At 50.2% G+C, this 12532-nt stretch overlaps 1 long non-coding RNA gene across 1 annotated transcript; it reads left to right on the forward strand.

The window, feature by feature from the left end:
- Positions 1-9577: 9577 nt before the first annotated feature.
- On the forward strand, positions 9578-12301 carry LOC122375946. Its single transcript, XR_006255488.1, has 2 exons — positions 9578-9642; positions 10866-12301. It is a non-coding gene; the product is annotated as an uncharacterized LOC122375946 (long non-coding RNA).
- The last annotated feature ends 231 nt before the right edge of the window (positions 12302-12532 follow it).

The following is a 12532-nucleotide window of genomic DNA, read 5'->3' on the forward strand; positions in this document are numbered from 1 at the left end:
AGGAGTGTCCCGAACCGCGTTTGGTGCCCCATGACGGCATCTGAGGACCCCACGGAGACTCCAGGGGTTACGCTGCCTCTGAGGGCCCCACGGTGGTCTCTGAGGGCCCTCGTGACACGGTCCTAGACCCATCTCAGGTCTGAGTGCCCATCGGGCCTTAGACGGCCCACGACGGCCTCTGAGGGCCCCAACACAACCAGGCTGCAGGGGCTATGATGGCATCTAAGGAACCTGTGACGGTCTCTTGATGGCCCTAACGATGGACTCTGATGTCCTTACCACAGTCTCTGAGGGCCTTGCAAAGATACCTGAGGGCCCAGGGTCTATGAAGACCGCCATGATGGCCAAGGATCTTCATGATGACCTCTGATGGTCCTCTTGAAGGCTTCTAAGGGCCCTCACAACGATTTCCACAGTGATACCACCCGAGACGGTCCCTGAGGGCCCTCACCACGACCTCTGTCATCTATGGGCCCTCACGACGACCTCTAGGACCCAATGCAAGCTTCAAATGCCCACGCTGGCGTCTGAGGGCCCCACGACGGCCTCTGATCTGGCCTCAACGCAGGCAGACTGCAGGGGTCATGCTGACCTCTGAGAGTCCTGTAACGAAGGCTCCAAGGGCCCACGCTGGCCTATGAAGAACCCTACGACGGTCTCTGGAGGGCCTTAACGCAGGCAGGGGACATGCTGGCCTCGGGGTCCCGCGAAGATTTCAGATTCAGAGACCATTCACAACGACCTTTGAGGGCCTTACAAAAGTCTCTGAGGGCTTACGCAGGCTCGTGGGATTCCACACTGATTGTCAGGTCCCATGTAGGCTTGTTGAGACACTGTATCCGCTCCTGGTGCCCCTTCGCCGGCCTCTGAGAGTCTCAACACCGGAACTTCTTGGCCCTACACCGGCTTTTAGGACCATTACATCGATCTTGGTACCCATGACCCATCAAATATGTGTCCAAGCGGCTTCTAAGAATCCCCATGCATGTTCCACGGACATGAAGCCGAATTTTTGGGCTCACACGCGAGCTCTTGGGACCCCATGCACGCTCAAGGGACCTAACTACCTGCCTCCAAGAGCCTCACACATACTTTTGGGGCCCTAACGCTTGCCCCTGAAGGCCCCACTCAGACTCCTACCCTTTCCTCCACACCGGTTCTTTAGGCTAAACATCAGCTCCTTTGGCCTCTATACCGGTTTTTTGAGGGCCTCCATACAGGCTTTTTGAGTCCGATGCCGGTCTTTGAGAACTTTGTATGTATGTATGTATGTATTGACACCAAAAGCCTTCCACATATGGCGTGGCGATTACGGCTTAGATCCGAGTATAATGGGTAACAATGATGCAGGCAGGGGGAAGAACACTCAGCACTAGACGACAGTCATCCATCGATGGGGGTCGCGACAATAATCATCTACATATGTACATAAGACAAACAATATATATATACATAAGCACAAACAGATCGTCCACCTATTGGCGGCATGCCTTGTCTACTACTAAACAGACTCGTCAGCGGCGTAGCGGGGATTTGTTAATCAGCGCGGCCCTGGCAGACCGGGCGAAGCTGGCAGGTGGCAGCTGCACTACCTGCGGTGGGAGGCTATTTAACAGCGCCGCGGCGCGGTACTCAAAACGCCGTTTTCCGGTTTCAAGCCTCGGTCGGGGAAGATGAAGGAGATGATCCTGCCGTGTGCGCCGGTCTCGAAAATTTTGATTGGGGACGAAAAGTGCAGCGAGGTTCTCGGGCTCTTCATGCTTAATGACCTTTTGGGCGATCGTGAGTGTCAGGTAATCTGACATGGATTTTGGTGATAGCCAGCCAAGTCTGTCGCGCAGGTCCGAGACGTGGTCAAACTTTGGATTGTTTCCTTAACTTTTGGTTTTCATAAATTGATGATTGACAGCTCTTGAAAAAGTAAAGGGGCCCAAACCCTTGAGAAAATTTTGCATCCCCATCCAAAATTTATATTACATTCCTCCCAGTGCGGGGGCGGATAGGGGTCGTCGGATAGGTCGGAAACTTTTGCCCTCCCCAAACGGATCGGCTGGATCCGCCCCTGGATTAGAACTTCACGCACAGTCAGATTTAGCTTTCCACTTATGATAGGCGTGCTCCATGGAATACGGACGGCACACCCGGTCCATAATTGTGAACAAATTCCGACACTTCTGCCAATTATGGCCAGTCGTTACCTGCCCCATGCCGACTGCCGCTGCCTGCCCAGCCCCGTCCGGCCTGTAGTCGCTGCCTGCCCCATGCCGACTGCCGCTGCCTGCAGCAGCAGCCTGCCCAGCCCATCGGGCCTGTATAGTCGCTGCCTGTGCAGGCCGACTGCCGCTGCCTACAGTCGCTGCCTGTGCAGGCCGACTGCCGCTGCCTACAGTCGCTGCCTGCCCACTGCCGCTGCCTGCAGTAGCTGCCTGCCCAGCCCCGTCCGGCCGACCGCCGAGTCTGAGTCGAAGTCGACGGCGCTCGTCAAACTGCAGACGTCAGCGAGATGGCAGGCCACTTATGTCTCATCGACTCTAATCGCTGTTCGGCTGACTGTTTCCAGATCTCAAGTTGCGCCAGCCGGACCTCAAAGCCAATGGATGCCCGTTGATGCATTATTATTTATCATACTGTAGGGGAAGTTGGGGGAACGCCGAAGACTTTTTTTCTGACGCCCGTAGCACGCAAGGTAGACAACATACGCTATTCTTGTTGGCGTCATTCGAGAGGCCAGTCTTTTGCCTTTCAAACATACCAGGCGCATTTGATGAATTCGCATACCGTTAAGCGCACAAACTAAAAATATCAAAGAAGTGACTTTTTCGGCGTTGCCCCGGACTGCGGGGAAAGCCGAAAATGGGAGAAATGATCTACGGGGAATGCCGACATTGATGTTTTGCCATTTTATCTCAAACTTTATCCAGAATTCATCAAAGCTGACACACGTTTCAAGAGCTTGAGGACGCGGTGCACACTGGAAGTTATAATTGTGTGATATAATAAGAAAATGCCAGGTAAATCATTCCTTATAGGTAACAGGCCGTTGTGTCGGTTGAAAGTGTAATTTGTGTGACTAAAAATACGCGTTGCTATTCTACAGCAGTAAAGTCCACGTAGCGTGCTTTTAACACGTGCGTAATCGCACGTTTTCGGCATTACCCCAGCCAGCCATACTTTCAATTGCAGGCACATAACTTTTCAACGTGCTGTATAAATTTCAAATAGGCAGCACACTTATGCAAAGACATGCTAAAGATTACTTGACCGAATTGGCCAGACAAACGGTAGCATAATGAGTAAAAAATGCAGCTTCAAAGGCGCATGTAGTACAAGGGAAACGTACCTTGAAAACGCTCTTGGCGCCCTCACAGTCTAAGTATTCCGAATGACGACTCGTAACAAACATGCGATAATTGTAGTCACTTAAGCTTCAGAGCATCACTGACAGGTGGCATCCATGTCTTACGGTTTTCGAAATATCTCGAATTTCGGCTTTGCCCCAACTCCGGCATTGCCCCAACTTCCCCTAGAGCGTGGGCTGCATTGAGTAATGCACCACATTGGTTCTGTTACCGATAGTTTTTATATGGATGAAAGGACGGGAAACCCTCGCCATAATGTGTTTTGTAACTGTTGCGTCCGCCAGAAGGGTCGATATCAATAGTGGGTACCTGAATAGTAGATAAACAGGATTACTTTGCCTTTGATACGGCTGAGTTGATATAACCCCCGCCGATCCGGGCGATCCCCATTAGCATTGCATTGACAGTTCGGGATAGCGGGTGCTCTCAAACTTCCGAGTGAGATAATTCTGATACGCTGGTGCACACGCATCTCTAATTGTAGCTATGGTACATATATTGTATAAAAGTATCTGCGGAAGTTTGCAGTTTGTGTTTGGATTGCTTAGGTAAGGATGCATGATGTAATCGTGTCTATATGCGTAACATACTCCTTTCCACGGCCACACATTCGCTCAGCGAAATTGCCTGCAGTTTGGAAACAGATTAGGACTGAACAAATCTCTGCTGGATTGAAAAAGCGCACAGAGCTCCCAACTACCATCGAGACATTTCGAGATCATCCGAAGGAATAAATAGGTTTTGATCTTGGGTAGTTAACCCCGAGGCCCAATTTAATGTTTTCACTCGTGTCGTGACAATTTATATCAAGAAACCCACAAACCAGACTGCAGTCGGTAAACAATGTCCAGTAGGTATACAACCGTACAAACAGCGTTTGTTCTTTGTCCGATGCCAGTTTTTTATTCACAAATAGCTGAACGTTTGCAATCTGCACGATAAATCGCACTGCAGACAAATGTCTGTTTCTGCAAACGACGGGCCGCTGAAAGTCAGCCGAGAGCAGCGAATGGCAGCTGAACGAGCCAGGGGCGGATCCAAGGGGGGGGGGGGTCACATGGGTCATGGCCCCCCCCTTGAGGCCCGGGGGCCCAAAGACCTTCCAGGGGCACCACCGGCCTATCAGGGGTATCACAGTCCTGACAGGGGCACCACAGGACCGCCAGGGGCACCACAGGCCTAGCAGGGACACCACGGGCCTGGTGCCCCTGGGCCCTGACAGGACTGTAACGCCCCTGACAAGCCTGAAGTGTCCCCGGCAGGCACGTGGTGCCCCTGACAGGCCTGAGGCGCCCCTGCAAGGCCGGTGGTGCCCCTGGCAGGCCTGTGGTGTCCATGGCAGGCCTGTGGTGCCCTTGCTAGGCCTCTGGTGCCCCTGACAGGCTTGTAATGCCCCTGGAAGGACTGTGGTGCCCCTGGGCCCTGACAAGCCTGAGGTGCCCCTGACAGGCCAGAGGTGCCCTTGCTAGGCCTGTGGTGCCCCTGACAGGCTTGCGGTGCCCTTGGAAGGACTGTGGTGTCCCTGGGCCATGACAAGCCTGAGGTGCCCCTGACAGGCCCGTGGTGCCCTTGTTAGGCCTGTGGTGCCCCTGGCAGGCCTCTGGTGCCCTTGCTAGGCCGCTGGTGCCCCTGGCAGGCCTCTGGTGCCCTTGCTAGGCCGCTGGTGCCCCTGGCAGGCCTCTGGTGCCCCTGCGCCCGGAGAGGACTGGTGCCCCTGAAAAGTCTGAAGTGCCCCTCGGCAGGCCCGTCGTGCCCCTGACAGGCCCAAGGTGCCCCTGCGAGGCTGGTGGTGCCCCTGGCAGGCCTCTGGTGCCCCTGGCAGGTCTGTGGTGCCCCTGGCAGGTCTGTGGCGCCCCTGGCAGACCTGTGTTGACTGGTGCCCCTGCTAGGTCGCTGGTGCCCCTCACAGACCTGTGGTGCCCCTGGGCCTTGACAAGCCTGAGATGCCTGGCTATGACAGGCTCGTGGTGCCCCTGATAGACCAGTGGTGCCCTTGCTAGGCCTGTAGTGCCCCTGGCAGGCCTCTGGTGCCCCTGCTACCCCTGCGCCCTGAGAGGACTATGGTGCCCCTGAAAAGCCTGAAGTGCCTCTCGACAGGCCCGTGGTGCCCCTGGGCCCTGACAGGCTAAAGTTACCCCTGCGAGGTCGGTGGTGCTCCTGGCAGGCCTCTGGTGCCCCTGGCAGGTCTGTGGTGCCCCTGGCAGGCCTGTGTTGACTGGTGCCCCTGCTAGGCCGCTGGTGCCCCTCACAGGCCTGCGGTGCCCCTGGAAGGACTGTGGTGCCCCTGCCGCTAGGGGTGCTCATGGGCCCAACAGGCCCGTTGTGCCCCTAACAGGCCTGTCGTGTATACTTGCTAGACCTGTGGTGCCCCTGCTTCCTGGCAGGCCTGTGGTGCCCCTGGCGGGCCTGTGGCGCCCCTACAAGGCCGTAGGTGCCCCTGACAGGTTTGTGGTGTCCCTGGAAGGACTTTGGTGCTCCTGACAAGCCTGAAGTGTCAAGGACAGACCCTTTAGACGCCAGGGTCAAGTTCGTCGGACTGACAACGATTTGCTTACCTGATAATGTTCCTGGTAAGTACTCATTACTCAGCGTCCACAACATATACACATAATAGCACATTCATATATACTTGCTTACAATTGGTAAATGAGGTTGTGGCTAAGAGGTAAGATACCGACTAAAAATAAAAAATAAAAATAAAAAACTGAAAATGGGGGCACCACCAAAATGAAGTGGACGAAATCCGTTGAGTTTTTAATTTTGGGTATAGGTAGGGGCACCACTTCCATTCATGACCCTCCCCTTGGAGTTTTCCTGGATCCGCCCCTGGAACGAGCCCACTGGGCCGACCCGAGCGGCCAAGGACGGTCGACGGCCGACGGGCGGTCGCCGCGGCGCCACACCAACACTAAATCCCCGGCGGGGCGGCGGCGACTGTTGGTGACAGCGGCGCTCTCAGCCCGGCAGCACCGCCGCCGCGCCGCCCGGGACCGCGAGCACATCGTCCGGGGGCCTCCCTGTCAGGGATAGGGGGACTGTCAGGCTGCAGGGACCTGCCGGGCCGCCGCGCCGATACGGGCTCTGTTAGCGGCTGTCATGCTGCCGTCCAGGGACTATCAGGGAGTGCCAGCTTCTGTGCTGTAAGGGAACTGTTAGCTCAGAGATCTGTCGGAAGACTGTCAGATACCTGTCAGATCCTGTATGGGACCTATCAGGCCCTATATAGTGTATACCTATATGAGGACCTGCCAGGCCCTGTATGGGGACCTTTCAGATCTCTGTACCTAGGGGGACAAGATGAAAAAAACATCAGTGAGCATAGTGATAAGTCAACATCAAAGACCAAAGCCACGATTGCTTTAACCCGTTTCTCTTTAGAGCGAGCTGTTCTTGGGTCACTGAAAAGGTGTCTGAACATGACCTGGCCAATTCTGCTGTCTGAGTTGGTTTGGTAGTGATTTCCATTAATGGCTGAGTACTGCTGTCGACTCAGGAGCGACATATCGAGCCACGAATACATCATCGAGCGGGCGCGGCCGGGCCGCGTATTCGCCAATTGTATTTTATGGTCCACATCAGGTTAACGACTTTCATGTATTTTGAACAACTGTTACCTAACGCTTATAATGCCGGGTGGGTTTGTGTTAAATTATGCCTTGCTGGAGTGCAAGGCGTTGTTTTCTGACCAAACTACGTGATGGGGTAAAACGCCTCAGTACCTAGGTCGCGGGGCAAAAAGCCCCATGGGGCGTTTTGCCTCATGTGTTGTTCGTACTACCCACTTCCTAATGTTCGGTAGCTGGCAAACAGTAAGTCTCTATGTATTTATGTGTAGTTTTCTCAGGAACCGGATGGCAAAGGAAGTATTTGGTTGACAGTTGCATGGCAATAATTTATTATAGTACATTTTTGCCACCGACGCATGTTAAAAAAGTTCAGTTAAATTTTTGTATAAAGGTGGCCTGCTGAAAGTCAGAAGCGCGAGAGACGGTTAATTTCAGTCGACGCCAAAACTCGGAAATGCCTATCAAAACCCATGCATAAAAACACGGCGGTTAATTTCATTATACGGCAGTTTTCTTCTCTCCAAAAGCTCCCTGTCGAACAATGCATTGGCGTTCGATGACTGAAATCTCAATATTGTAGCATACTCTGGCTTGTAGCGCTTGGAATAAAACAAATTGCGGAACAGGTTGACAGGTGAATATTAGCAAGAAGACAGCCTTAATGTAATGACTTATCGTATCTATTTCAAAGAGATGGCTTAGCAGGTTACGCAGAAATTTAGAAAGCATATTTTGAGCACACGTTCTCAAGAGCCAATGAAAAGAGCAATTGAAGCTGACCCTTACAAAACGGGAAGAACAGCACTGCCAGGAGCCAGTGTTCGTAGTAAGCTCGACGCTTGTTATCATAGCGTCATGCATATTTAATGTCAAAATATAGGAAAGAGGAGAGAACGCAACATTACATTTCCCCACTAATGAAGACAAAACATGTCTCCGCAACGCCTACTCCTCACTCGCAATTACTTCGTAGCATGAATGTCTAATAAAAGTAACAGACGCATCTCGCATGTCTACCAGGAAATCTCTGAGAAATGAGGGATGAATTTCAAGCAAAATACGACGTGAAGGCAATTTACAATTTGTCTACTATGCATTTCAGACCCCATGAGACCCTGTTTTTCGGCGATAATTTATTGAATATTTGTCCAATTTGCTTCAAATTTTCACAATTCACATTTCAGCTAAAGCGCCAATTTTCGTCAATATGGTCTCTTAAGAAAATATCAAATTTTAGGGTACTTGTCGTTGCCTCGTAATGTTAAAATCGGCTCCGTAAATCCGTCAGTGGAGTAGAGGCTATCCGTGCGTAGGCGTGACGTCACAAACACGTGATCATTAAGCTCCGCCCTCCCGGCGGACGGGGCGGTGACCTTGGCCGGTCAGTCGGCTGCGTGGAGCGGGCGGGCCACGGTACATAGAATACTAGGTAACACCGGTTTGTCCGCTCAACACAGGGCCAATGGTCACCACTTTCTTCAGCTGACGTCTGTGACCTTGAGCTGACCTAGGATGATAAACAGCTGACAATTTAGGCCATTTGGAACTCACTTGACAGCTGAAGAGCGTGATTTAAAATATAAATATTTGTCAGACACTGACAAAAGATATTATTCACCAGTCATTTTTTAAGCACATTCTGTCATAAAATAGCTGACTGCCTCTGGTCTTCCACACGGCAGAAAATGCAAGTGCAAATTCTGCAGTCTTGAAGTGAACCAAACGCTTATGATACACATGATCGTTTCTCTCAGAGCACAACGGAAACTGCGAGAAAACAAGAGAGAGTCGGACTCTACAAATGAATGAATTTGGAAGAAAAATAGTTATATTTTTTCCTGTGGAAATGTTGACTTTGGAAACATTGGCCATCAACTTTAAAATTGCCCCCAAATATGAAAATGTGTGAATTGACAAAACAGGCAATCTTGCTGTTTTTGCCCAAATTTGTTCATGATTTAGAGAGATTCGATGCGAAAATGCACTGATAAATACGTTTGGAAGCGAGGTCTCGATCAGTGTATTAATTTTGATTTTTAATTTAACGCTAGTCCCACTTTTCCCTCCAAGAAAATATATTTATCAATTTTTCAATCATTCTTTTATGCGTCATTGCTTTAAAAATAAAGAGAGTCGGACCGTAATTCTTTCAAAATGACTGATCATACTCAATATCTATCGGAATATATCAACAAATTGGCCAGACTCATTGGCTAAATATGTTTAAATCGCATTTTTCTTACTTTCTGCAGATTTTCCGGCAAAATTTTGCTGTAGTGTAAGCTGCGTTTCCTGCAGATTGTGTTCACAGACCAATGGGAGGCAAGTATTTCTTCATCAACAGGTTTATTCGCCATCAATTGGTCTAGCGGGTGTTTTTCGTATGCGCAGCTTATGTCACAGCTGCGTAAGAACACGTTCGCTTTAAATCATTATGGATACCTATCTCTTTTCGGAATATCAATATTAAAGGCAAGATTAAAGGTCAATGCTGACAATGTGTTTCATAAGATTTGTGGCGGCGGGATTATCGTCATTAACTAATTACGTACTTGATATCATATTTTAGTGGTGTATGGGGAGTGGTGTAATGCCCGCACGACTGTTGACTTTCATTGTAATTGCTTGAGGCTCAAGCAATTACAGAGCTCAGAGCTGGTTCCTGGGCCGCCTCAGATAGCAGGATGGTGTGTCAAGTATCATGGCCTGACAGGAAGGTGGGTACCAAGACCCCTAGCTCAATATTATTCTCAGATGAAGCCTGTATATATGTCTTAGAGCTTGTCTAAGTTTTAACCTCACCTACATATAACCTAACATAACTTGAATAACCAGACATGCTAGAACCCTTATTTTGGTCAAATGCTGATGAGCAGATTTTTCAAAAACTTTTTGACGATTTGCAATGCCTACCTATGTCTGGACGAAGGTTTGTTGGCTACTGTGTAGATAAACTATGGTGAAGATGAAAAACATCTACCCTAGCCTAACCTTGCGTACTAACCTACCTACAATTACGCAACCTACAACTTTTAGTAAATGTTCAGAAAGTATGATTCACTTTTCAGGCATACATTTTGTACATTCTTACATTATTTGACATCCTGAATCCAGATATGATATTTACATGTGATACAAATAGAAAACAGAAATCAAACCTTACCTTACCCCATGTTGCATATGCATATAAACTGTAGATCAGATATTTTTTGAACCAATACCCATCTTTCATCCTTTCAGCATACCTACAACCTACTAAACAGCCTTGGTATCAACCTACCATTCATACTTTATCTACACATACATATTGATATATGGGGTATGTTTTGTTCAGTAGGTTATAGTAGGTCAGGTGCCTACATGCTATCATTTGTCATGCTTTGATTTCAGGTGGTGTCTTGTATGCTTTATAGTGGGCTTTGTGACCCTCTCTAAGTGCAAGGGTTAAGTGTTGATGCACATAATGCAATGTGTTTTTCATGGGTGCAGGAGCCTCACGTAAAGTGTGTGTGGGGGGGGGGGGCAGAGAACTTCAATGTCACTTTGTGGGAACCGTAATACCCCTATGAACAAATTCTTTGCAGTTTTGTGCTCATCTCACCTTGCCGAACCATTTCTTGCTCTTAGCTTTGAATTTAAATGAAAAATAAATATTTTACTTTAAAAATTAGCATAGCTGAAAAGTGGGGGGAATGCCCCCCCCCCGCTCCTACGCCTATGTTTTTTTTAAATGGTACAAATCAGATTCATATGAGAAGGGTAGCTACCTACATACAAAACCAAATCAATGCCTCAATTGTTTATTGTTTTCTTACAATAAGTCCCTCCTCTGCCAATCACACTAAACTATCTTCTGTCACAATGCAGCGTGCGTCATGATTTCTCAACTCTATGCATACCATATATTTCCATTTGTCAATCACATATTGTTTTTTTACAGGCTTTCCGGTTATGACTGAGGCCAGCATCTCACGTGTCCTGGCTACGCCAAATCACTGCGGATGCCGGATGCCGAGGACCGGAGAGCCAACCGCTTTGAGGCGTGAGCTCTGTGGCGTGGCTCGAGTAATCACTAGGCTCTGACGGCTACGGCGCCGTCGACCTGGTTGAATAGCTGGGGCCTGGACGAGGGTGCCCTTAGTACGGTGACCAATCGGTTACGTCAGAGGGGCGGTCGAACACGCTGCCGTCGCGTGGCTGCCGGCGGCCGCCCCCTCGCACGTGAATCTCCTGGAGCGAGGACTGCGAGAGGCGGCCGCATCATCACCTGTGTCCGCGCTCAACACCGTGCCACGCACTAATGGCGGAAGCCCGACTTTCTCCGATGGAGGAGAGAAGCTGGACGCTGGCTGCCAGGCTGCTGGGGAGGGCGCTGGGTAATGGGTCTGCCATCAAGGGACCCCCTGCGCGCGACCGCCGAGGCCTCGGCACCGGCGCGCCTGTCTTCGGTCCTAGGCTGGAGATTGCGAGGCCGCCAGGCCTGGGCGAGAGCGAGAATCCCACCGTGGCAACAGACGGCTGGCGTCATTTTCCGGTTGGACGTGTGCCCGATCCGGGCTGGGGCCACGGCGGCGGAAAGGGAAAACGTGGCTACGCTGCACCTCGCGTTCCTGCCCCTGTGTGCTGCCCGGCTTTGGACGGACGGATCTGCGGAGGGCGGAGTCTTCAGGCGCTGGGCGGGAGCCGTGCTGGTCTGGCTGGACGAAGAGGCCGAGGAACTGCGGGTCCCGGCCGGAGAGCTGTGCTATAGCTACCGCGCGGAGATTGTGGCGCTGTTGACCGGTCCGGAGACCCTACTCGGAAGAGACAGAGACCAGGACCTGCGGTCCGTACCTATCTGCTAACTGTGCGGTGGTGGTGGTGTAGTGCAGCATCTTTGGATGGATAGCTACATTTCACGATTAAATAGCTGTTACGTTTCTGACATTGTTCTGACATTGACATTGTCCTTTCTTTCGTTTGATAATGGTCTGTTGGCCGAAATATCACAAATAAAAAGGTAACTTTGCATTAATTATGCTATAGACTCGAGGAATAAGGTCAATGTTTTTCTTTCATATAACTGTATCAATCATGTTCCTCGCCAGAGCACTGGCAAACATTAATGCTGTTACGTTTCAGTGCAGGTGGCGTGACGAACAATGTGGTAGTTTCTGTTGGCCACTTCTGCCGCCGCTGCTATTTCCTACTCGAAGGCGGGCGCGCTGTTTGGCTGGGCCGGCAGGATGTTCCCATTATGTGTCGACGACAAAGCGAGTATATTCATGTTCTTTTAATGCACAGAGGTCTGTTGTATATTTGAAGGTTTATTTTAGGTTGACGATTGCGAAGGGCAGATTCATCTTCTCTCTTTCATTTGTGTTGCCACTTTAGGGTTCATGTTTGTTATAAGTGTCCTGGTCCGGCTTGGTTGTCATCTTTATTCGTGATGTATTTTATTTTACGAACATGCTGGTGATCAATGCAATACACTTTTGGTTAATAATGCTGCTTTAGCTCTGATCCTTTGTGGTATGTCTTGATTGTACTACTGCGATAGTGATTTTTCCTCACCAAAATATGCAGGCAACAAATGTAAATGCTGCCAAATGTTTGTCATTGCGTGAT

The sequence above is a fragment of the Amphibalanus amphitrite genome, unplaced genomic scaffold (assembly GCF_019059575.1).
Source record: "Amphibalanus amphitrite isolate SeventyFive unplaced genomic scaffold, NRLGWU_Aamphi_draft 001964F_arrow, whole genome shotgun sequence".
Lineage (NCBI taxonomy): Eukaryota > Metazoa > Arthropoda > Thecostraca > Balanomorpha > Balanidae > Amphibalanus > Amphibalanus amphitrite.